Source organism: Lactuca virosa, chromosome 3 (genome assembly GCF_052849685.1).
Source record: "Lactuca virosa cultivar CGN04683 chromosome 3, Lactuca_virosa_CGN04683_v6, whole genome shotgun sequence".
In the NCBI taxonomy this organism is placed as follows: Eukaryota; Viridiplantae; Streptophyta; class Magnoliopsida; order Asterales; family Asteraceae; genus Lactuca; species Lactuca virosa.
The window spans coordinates 281951181-281960947 of NC_136428.1; the positions used below are offsets into that span (position 1 = coordinate 281951181).

The window sequence follows — 9767 nt, forward strand, 5'->3', positions numbered from 1 at the left end:
TGCCTATCAAAGAAACATACAAGATGGAGAAGCTTACAAGAACTTACATACGGGAGATTGTCCGACTGCACGGTGTTCCCATATCCATTATCTCGGACAGAGATAGTAGGTTCACTTCGAGGTTCTGGCAGTCGCTACAAAGTTCCCTAGGAACTAGGCTGGACATGAGTACAGCCTAACATCCACAGACCGACGGACAAAGTGAGAGGACTATCCAGACCTTGGAAGATATGTTGCGAGCCTGTGTGATCGACTTTGGGAAAGCATGGGATACTCATTTACCCCTTGTCGAATTTTCCTACAACAACAGTTATCACACGAGCATAAAGGCTGCTCCATTCGAGGCCCTCTATGGCCGAAAGTGCAGATCCCCTCTGTTCGGGGCTGAGGTGGGTGATACCCAGTTAGCTAAAGGACGAGTTCCTGAAAGCACTCTCACGGGTCCGGAGATCATTCGGGAAACGACAGAGAAGATCGTTCAGATTCGTGAACGATTGAAAGCCTCTAGAGACCGACAGAAAAGCTACGCTGATAAACGAAGAAAACCGTTGGAATTCCAGGTGGGCGACCGTGTTCTATTGAAGGTCTCACCCTGGAAGGGCTTGATACGCTTCGGAAAGCGTGGAAAGCTAAATCCAAGGTACATAGGGCCTTTCGAGATTCTTGCCAGAATCGGCCCTGTAGCTTACAAACTTAACTTGCCACGCGAACTCAGTAACATACATTCTACTTTCCACGTCTCGAACTTGAAAAAGTGTCTGTCCGACGAGACTCTTGTAATCCCACTCGACGAGATCGAGATCAACGAGAGCCTCAACTTCGTGGAAGAACCTGTAGAGATCATGGACCGGGAGGTCAAGCAAACGAAACAAAGCCGTATCCTGATAGTGAAGGTTCGCTGGAACGCCAAGCGAGGACCTGAATTCACTTGGGAGCGAGAGGATCAGATGAAACTGAAATATCCTCGTCTTTTTACTTAGTTATTTGTAACTACTTATTTGCTTAAACTCTAATTTCGGGACGAAATTCCTTCTAACGGGGGGATGATGTGACAACCCGAAATTTCTATTCTGTACAACCATTCACTTCAATAGAAGTCAAAACTGTTTCTGCTAACTGTTAAGAATTTTGGAGTCAGTCTGAGTGTTTTAAAGTTAGTACTTCAAAAGATAACAGGAGAGAGGATGCCCTAGGGTTTATTGTGCACCAATAAAGTTCCAAAACTCCAAGAGTTTGGAGTTTACGGCCTAAACAAGGTGTTTACGGCCGTAAACCCCAAGGGGTATAAATATGGCACTCAGCCATTTTATTCACTTTTTCACATTTTCAAGAACTAGAACTCATTTCTCTCTCAAGTATCATCCGACTTTTCTTCAAGATCTTCAAGAAAGTAAGTGTTTCTTGCCTTGTTTAGTCGATATCTTCCTTAATCTAGTAATCTTACATGATTTCATCCGTGAAATCATTCCATTTGTGTAGATCTTCAAGTGTTCTTAGTTTCACCAAGAACACCAAGAATACACACTAGTGTTCTTGGACTTCTAACACCCTTTCAAGCTTCTACATAGTAAGTACTCTTACCTTGGCTTGTTATAAGGCTTTCTACACTTCTAAATCATCTAGAAAACACAAGGAAACACAAGATCAAAGGTGTTTACGGTCCAAGATGTTCTTGGACCGCAAACCCTAATGAAGGGGCCAAAGTATGCCCTAGTCCCTTGCCAAGCCTTGGATACTAGTCTAGATCATATCCTTAAAGTGCTTAGGACTTTAAACATCAAAAAGACCATAAACCATTTGGGTTACGGCCGTAAACCCATGGAGAAATGGTCCATGGACCGTAAACTCCACAAAGGGGTGAAATGGTGCCCTAATCACTTCCAAAGGCTTAGACTTGAAGTAGGAATGCTTCTATAGGACTTATAAGATTCAAAACACAAAATGGTAAAAGTACCATGAGTTTACGGCCGTAAACTCATGGGTTTACGACCGTAAACTCCAATGGAGTTGGTCCCAAAACCGTAAACTCATAAAGAGCTTACCCTTGGACCCTAAACTCAATAGCCAAGTCCTACAACCCTTAGATGCAATCCTTAGTACTTATAGCACTTAAATAAAGTGTTTTACATGTCTTAGGATGTCTTAACTTGGTTAATTAGTTGTTTAATGACTAATTGGATACATATATGTGTTATTATATGTTAACTAGGATCCTTGTGTGTGTTCAAGTCTTCACTTGACACTTAGCATCCTATAACAATCCGTTCATCCAAACCACTCACTACAGGTGAGTTCATACCCCTTAATTAACCTTTTAAATGATTTTAAATGCTTTTATGGGGGGGGGGGGGGATACAAGTTGAACTATTATAGTTATTATATCAATCACATGTGATTAATAACTACCAAACAAGTGGATTTCTTACTTTTCAAACTGTGTTATCAAACTGTTTTACTTCAAACTGTTTTACAAACTCTTTTACATATCAAATACTTTTATTAAACTCTTTTAAACTTATATTCTGTTAAATGTGTATCTATATAGATATAGTTATATAAGTAGGATTGAAAGGAGTTAGGACTGATAGCTCACCTTACTTCCTGTTCCTTGTTTGGTTGTGGACTTAGGATATTCAGGTTATTTGTCCGAAGGTCGTTTGAATCCTAGTTATATATTATGTATATGTGTATAGATATAAAAGTTCCTTCTTCCATTCAGTTCAATACCTTTGGGTAGCAAAGGTATACACACAGGTTCATACATTCAGACAACATTACTAGTAAGCTATAATAGGTATAGTTTAGAGAGATACTAATACTATTACTAGAATAGTGAAACATACAAAGAGTCAGTTCATACATGAGTCAATACCATACAGCGAGAACATAACATACATATAGAGAATACTATGATGAGAAACAAACAATACCATACAGAGAGAACATACATACATGCTAGACAGGGAGAGAACACACAATACAGCTAGCACATACATATACTAGAACATTACTACAGTTATGTGAGCCACGTAACGGGGCTTGGCATTACCTGTCATGGCCGTTTTGTATCCAGAATCTCCTTAAGTGGGGAGCGTATGAGTTTGTGTATAGATCTATACTGGATTGACTATCCTACTCCTTGCTGCTCGCTACAGTGGGACTTGCAAGTCTACGGGTGCCAAACGTCATTTCTTCCGACGTCTTACATCGTCATGTTTATAGTCGGTAGCAGGATACAGGCCGATCACATGGTACTTTAAATAACAATTGGTTTAAGGTAGTTAGTACAGCAGTAGTTACTTAATACAACACTACAGTACTATTTCATTTTCCCATTACATTCGCTTTGTGACCTTCACACAATAAACAGTAATGTAAAAACTATATTTTTGGTTAATGATAGTCAGATTTTGGGAAAATACATACTCTTACAAGAGATACACACACAAATACTAGATGCCTTGGTAGAAGGCTACTTTTAGTAGGAAACATAGGGTTTTCTAGGGGAGTTCAAACAATTACAAACTTTTACAAACTTATACATTACAGACTTACAAACACTTTCATACAAACACAGACACTAATATACTTATGAACTCACCAGCTTTAAAGCTGATAAACTCTTTCAAAATAACTTTTATTCTCAGGTCACCAGTAGACAGGTACCGGTGCCAGGTTTTGAGAAAATGGAGCTCGTTCAAGACTCATCTTTTATTTTGATTCATATTTTTGGTGTCTATATAACTTGACAGAACACACTTGTATTAAATTATATTATTAATGCAATGGATGATGTTGTTGCTTGTTTACTACTTTGCATTGTTGTGATACTGTACATGACGTCCTCCACCCCCGAACGTTTCCGCCGTTCCGGTTTTGGGATGTGACACACATCGCCCACTTTCACTATTTTCTGCCAAATAATATAAATAGGGACTTATGCATTCGATTTTAGCGTTACCGCCTGCGATTTCCAGAGTTTTTCCTGCGTTTTTGAGGCTTCTAAAACCCTTGGAAACATTTGGAAACATAAATACATTCCATTTCAATCCGGATTCAAGGCAAGATTTGATTCAATTCATCATCAAGCAACATTTGAAGATCATTCAACCGGTGATTCTCATCAATTCTAGTAATTTTCAGAAACGATTACTTCCTCCCAAGGTTTACTTGTTTCGTACTTTAATAATCATTAGACTACATTTGTTTGATGATTCTAAGTTTGATTATGAATTCTATTATGCATTTCATTTATTTCATCCAAGTTAGTGTTTTTATGAACTCAATGGAAGGCTAAATCATTAGGGTTACTTCCGGGGATGTTTAGGACTTTTCAATGAAGACATTTGTTTATTACTTGATTCTAGTTAATTTCAATTGTTCTTTTATGTTTCATATGATAATCTTTTGGTAATAATGATTGATATTGGGTTGTATGAATTTGTTTGATTTCATAACTAAAATAGTGCATTGTCAATTCACCGATTGTTCCAAGTTCAAGTAGTTTAGGAACAAAGACAATTGGTTGAATCCACGTGTGTTATTCCAACTTGTGATATTAAATCTTAATATTGTAATAGGTAGTTACAATACACTTTATTGTCAATTCACTCATTGTTCTTAATCCAAATAGATATAGGGAGTAAGACAACTAGTTGAATAAACATATTGTGTACCCTAAATTATGTGTTGCATAATCATAAACCCCAATTACATCTAAGTAATAGAACTAGGATTTTAGGGAAGAAAGTGTGTGAATCTGAATTGTCCGACAACTGAACCGGGAGTACCTTACTAGTCTCATTTAAAGTTTTGTTTTAGCTAATAAAGTTTCAAGTATTTTTTTTGTTAATCTTTGTTTAAAACTTTTTGTCATGATTACAAGTAATCTATTTTCCATTGACTATTTTGACACATAGTTTGACCACGAACTCCTTGTGGATTCGACCCGACTTACCCTATCTACGTAGGTTAGTTGGTTTATTTTTGATTGATACAACGACATCGATCACTTATGAGGTCTCCTTTGCCTTGAATGATATAAAGTGGCCTTCGAGATGGGATGCTTCTTTGAAAACATAAGGTGCAAAGGTTCATTTGTTATCGATTCTTTATATAATGACGCCTGGAAACTCCAAAAGACTATGCTTCTTCCTCAGTCGGCACCGGTTCGGCCAATTTTTCTTCAGCAAACACCATCGGTACAAATGGTAGCCAGAAATTAACGGTGGCCATGGCTTGCAGCAGATTCATTTCAATGACTCACGTACCCTCATTAGAAGCTTTAATCAACGGAACAATGGTGAGTGATTTTCTTTTCTTGAGCTGTGAACGCACCTTGAAGCGGTGGAGACACCAACATCAGAAGAACGATGGTTGCATGTTGGGATGTGCGCTCATGATGGGAATACGAAGATGTTTTCAAACATATAATTTACTTCAGTCAATAATTATTTATAGTAGCAATTACTATCCAGGTTTGCGTTTTATGAAACAAAAATAGGGTTACTTTATTTAAAGTAAATAGGGGCATAATTGTCAATTACAAATTTTTTCAGTGGATGCATCGAAGATAGCCGTGGCAATATCAGTGCCCTTTTCCAAAGGCTTTCCACCACTAGGTCACACCAAAGTAGTGATTAAATTGGTAATTTATTAGAATGGTGAAAATGAGTCGTGTTGGGTTAATTTGTTGTAAGATAGGAGTAATTAATTTTATTGAATAAAAAATGTTAGATTTACAAATTTAGCCAAATACTTTAATGGCTTTTTAAAAAATAGCTAAAAAGTCAAGTTTTTTTTATTTTTCTTTTTTCAAGTGAATATTGATTTTGAGCTATTGAGAGAATTCCTTGAAGTTAAGAGTGTAAGCAACGAGGGTTGAGGTTTAATATACTTTTGGCCCATAAGCCTAAATGGGCTCAATTTGTAGACATATATAGGGAGATAACAATTGTTTTTTTGAAAGATGCTATTATTTGGCTATTTAATGAAAAATCATTAAGGATTCTTCGTAAATTTGTAAATTTCTCATAAAACATTGATGTTCTAACACTTTTTTAAAAATGTTTCAGCGCTTTAGTTTTGTTATATAGTCTATGTAGGCTAATTTTTAGGCGGTGTTTGTTTTTTTTGTAATTTCTGAAAAAAAAAAATTTCGATCACTTATGTTTTGGGTGGGGAGATATATATGTGAAAAAGTCTGTCCCATGGGAACAGAACAGACGCTGAATCTGTTTAAAGGAATCGAGTCCAACTTGAGCCTCAACCACCACGTTTACTACTAACAAAACATCATTAAACTATGTCTTTTTTGTTTATAAAAATGTCTAACAAATATGAATGTGAGTCACTGACAAGCCTTTTACAACACAAAACATCATCGATAGTTTATACTTTGTGAATATTATTACGATAGATTCAACTATCACCATGAAACAAGCTTGATAATGATTTGTGTCTCAGCTTTTACTATCACGGGTATTAATGTTTTATTATTTCTTAGTGTACTGTTCAACCTTGCAATTATATAGTCTGTTATCGATATAGAGTCGTAAAGCAAATTTAAGGGTTTGAAAATTATAATTTTTAGGTACTTATATAATGTTGGGTTTCAATGTAATGTTTCACGTCCTTCAAATGAAACACATATTTTCTCGGTCCTTCGAGCAAACAACCAAATTATCAGGCTCGTACTCTTTTTTTAGGCACTTGTATAATATTTTCCATCTAAGCAAACAAACCAAATATCAAACCTTATCTTGCTAACATTAAGAATCGAAACTCATTTGTACTTTTCCTTTTTGAGGTGATCTTGGTGGCTTTCATTTGCAGCAAAGATGTTAGATGGCTTAATCTCTAATGTTGTGTCTTGGACTTGTTTTGCACGATATATGAATCTTTCTATTATTATGTGGTATGAAACATGCATTCTCTTGGCCATTTGTAGGGAGCTCGGCCAATATTTGGAACGATCTACTTTTATATAAAAACAAATTTAAATGGTTTTAAACAAAAAAGACAAATCTTCATAAAGAATCCACGTGGTTTTTCAAAATATTAAGTTCAATACCTAGTTTTCTTTGTTGGGTTTTTGTTTAAAAATGGGAACAACATAAATTGGTTTCGATGTGTTCTCCGTTCTCCCTCAATGTTTTCTTTGTTGGGTTTTTGTTCAAAAATTGGTTTAAAAACAATCAAAGTAGCAACGGGAACAACATAAATTTCGAACAACATAAAACTATTTTATAACTAATCAAGGATCTATTTGCATGAAAAGAAAGATTAAAATAAAGCAACCAATAACAACCTTTAAACTTTGGGAGGTTAGAAGTTGATGAATATTACAAGAGCGCAATGTAGAATTCATCTAGAGAAGTCAACTAACAAGTTGCAACACAAAAGAATGCTAGTCCACCCTTGCAAGAAAAATCTCTAAAGCCTTTAAACACATATTCAAATTTGTCCTAAGGAAAGGTTCTTTTGTGACTTATTTTATTTAGAACAATTTAAAGAGAAAACTTACATATATCAAGGTGATTTTCGACCCTGCATAAAGAAGAAGAGAAAAAGATGCAACTCACGTGTGTGTGTGTGTGTGTATATATATATATATATATATATATATATATATATATATATATATATATATATATATATATATATATTCTTTTATGCCTCTAAGACATGTTACATTCCAATGATAGAAAATCATGGACCGTGTAAGAGGTATGGCTAGTCAAAGCATGGAAGGAAAAACAACCCATCACCCTTATGGTGATCGGTAAAACAGTAGAGAGAGAGAGAGAGAGAGAGAGAGAGAGAGAGAGTAACATCCTAAAATTAACGTAAAAATTTTCATTTTTAAAATCAAGAGAAATCATAGTTTTCAGACAAAACCCAAATCAAAACCAAACGTTAAAAAAAGTTGTTCTCAAAAGTCGAAATCATATATCAAAGTGTCCTAAATCAGTATCATCAAAACCAAGAGGATGCGCACGATCATCCATTTGCTTTTCCTGTTGGATTACCCTGGCCCACAACCTCCCTGTGAGACTACGCTACGCACAACCTCCCGGTTGGATTGCCCTGACCCACAACCTCCTGGTTGGATTGCCCCGGGTTTGTTAATTGACCACACAAAGCAATACAATCTAAACCCAACCACACTACGTAGACATATAACAAATAACATATATTCAACAAACATATAACCATATAACCAATCAACAAACTCACAGACAGATCTACATATTGTTATCACATAACAACATCCTATATACCATGACTCAGTTCTAACAGATCAAAACAACATAGTAACATCCTCTAAACTAGGATAGATAACTCAGTGGGCCGACATTGGTGCCTTCGACCCACAAGTACAGTGAGGAAAACTCACATCTCAGTCTGAACAGATAGCTAAATAGGACACTGCTTCGAATATCAGCTCTACCAGTCACCTAAACATCAAATAGTGACCAATCTCAAATACCACTCAAAATACCCAAAATACCCTTAGGTCAAATGTAACGACCCGAAATTCTATCCATCATCGATGTTAGCGTCATGTTAAGTCTTATTCTTAAACTAAAATTTTCAATTGTTTAAATGTATATTTGGATGGCCAAAGTGTAATAAAATGAACCATGATCATGTATATGGGTCTAGGAGTCATTTTGTGATACTTTGAGGGCCAATAATGAAATTTATGAGGTATTTAGGTAACCCTAACCCGAAATACGGGATTAAAACCTAATTGGCAGCCTCCACACTACTTTGAAGTGAGTTCTTGAGTACATTTCCTTTCTTGAAGTGGTGGTGGAAATCTAAGAATTTGTGGTGGTGATTTTGGTGCTTTCAATTAGAGATACTTCTTTGTTGGGTTCAAGACTTCTACTTGTTGGATTAGGTGTCTAAGTTCATAACTATTTCTGGGATATACTTGACCCGATTGGCATGGTCCATTTGGGTTGCATGGCATCATGCATTTGGATAGACTAAAATGAGAGAAATAACACTTATGGTTTATTAATATATTATAAGTTCTAATATATTAATAGTATTATTTAATTAGTATTGATCAAGAATTAGTTTGGAATTAATTAAGTGATCAAAAGAAGACTAATTAAATATATTGGTTGATTGTGTAAATCATCCATACTTATATAGTGGGCTAGTGCTTCATGGATTATCAAGTTGGGCTAAAACCCATAGGATGCTCCATGGATGCTCCATGGTGGTTATAGAACCCATGGGTCATGGAAATTAAAAGTCATGACAATTAGGGTTTACATGGTGTAACCATAATTGTAACACACACTATATAAGCATCCTTATGTTCACCAAAATCAGCCACTATTGTAACTAAGTAAGAAAAGTGAGGGCTAGCCGATTTCTAGAGTGTTATCATTTCTCTCTAAGTTATTCCAAGTGCATTTGGTGTTGTGTGAGACATTTGAGGCATCACACTTGAGGTGCTAGGCTCACAAGGTTCTCAAGGAATCCAAGCAACTAAAGGTATGTATTTCTTACTATTTTTAATGTTTAAAAGTTCCCCATGTATGCTAGATAGGTTAAGAACCTTGGAAAATCAATTTTGCATGTATCTTAGTAAAACATAGATCCAAGGTTTCTAGGGTTGCATGTATACCTTAGGGGTGTTAGAATGCTCAAAACCCTTTAGTGGTATCAGAGCCTAGGCTTGTTTGCTTGATACTTGATGCTACATGTTTTTTCCAAAGTTGAAATTCTGCATTTTTTTGCATCTG

General features: G+C 35.9%; 1 long non-coding RNA gene across 1 annotated transcript; it reads left to right on the plus strand.

Annotated features, from left to right (window-relative positions):
* The first annotated feature begins 992 nt into the window (after positions 1-992).
* Positions 993-3791, plus strand: LOC145162978 (uncharacterized). The gene is made up of 4 exons (XR_013739478.1): positions 993-1390; positions 1480-1567; positions 2210-2287; positions 3648-3791. It is a non-coding gene; the product is annotated as an uncharacterized LOC145162978 (long non-coding RNA).
* Positions 3792-9767: the final 5976 nt, after the last annotated feature.